The following is a 976-nucleotide window of genomic DNA, read 5'->3' as shown; positions in this document are numbered from 1 at the left end:
CATTTATATATTTATATGTATGTATATATATATAGCATGTATATGTATATATATTATTTATATATGTATGTGTATGTGTTTTATATGTATGTATATATATATATGTGTGTGTATGCATATGTATATATGTATATATATGTACATGTATAATGTATATGTATATACATGCGAATATATATGTATGTATGTATATATATGTACGTTTATATATATGTATTAATATATAATATAAATTTACATGCTATATATATATATATATGTATGTGTATTGATATGTATGTATATATATGTATATATATATGTGTGGATGTGTATATTTATATACGTATGTATATGTACATGTGTATATATATATGTGTATATGTGTATGTATATGTATATTTGTATTATTCATATATATGTATATTTATGTGTGTATATATATATTTATATATGGTATATATATGTATATATATGTATATATGTGTATGTATATATTTATACACGTATGTATACATACATATATGTATATATATGTGTATTAAAGCAATAAATAATTTCAACTAAAATTAAAGAATGTAAATATGAAAAAAAAAACCCATGGACCCACGTCCCATAAACCCTCCGTTTTTCAAGCTAAAAAATTGTTTATTAGAACATGAATATACACAGTATTAGTAATACCATTATATTATTATCTAGAATATATAGAAAATTTGTATTTACGACACTGACAGAGGTTTAAATTTATTTACCTCTAAATAAAGTAAATATCAAACCGATATATTTAATATGTAATATCAAATTTCCATGCGAAATGATTTGGTAAATATTTTGGTCCTTTTTATTTATTGAACACTCTTTGCTAATCGATGGATCACGACTTCGATGACAGGTAATAAAAAATTAGGATACGCATTTCGGTTTTACATATATTTTGATTTAGATTTGGTATATATATATATTTATTATTTATTTTATGATTTTTAATTAATTA

Source organism: Tarenaya hassleriana, unplaced genomic scaffold (genome assembly GCF_000463585.1).
Source record: "Tarenaya hassleriana unplaced genomic scaffold, ASM46358v1 Cleome11, whole genome shotgun sequence".
Taxonomy (NCBI): domain Eukaryota; kingdom Viridiplantae; phylum Streptophyta; class Magnoliopsida; order Brassicales; family Cleomaceae; genus Tarenaya; species Tarenaya hassleriana.
This window is presented reverse-complemented; position numbering follows the sequence as displayed.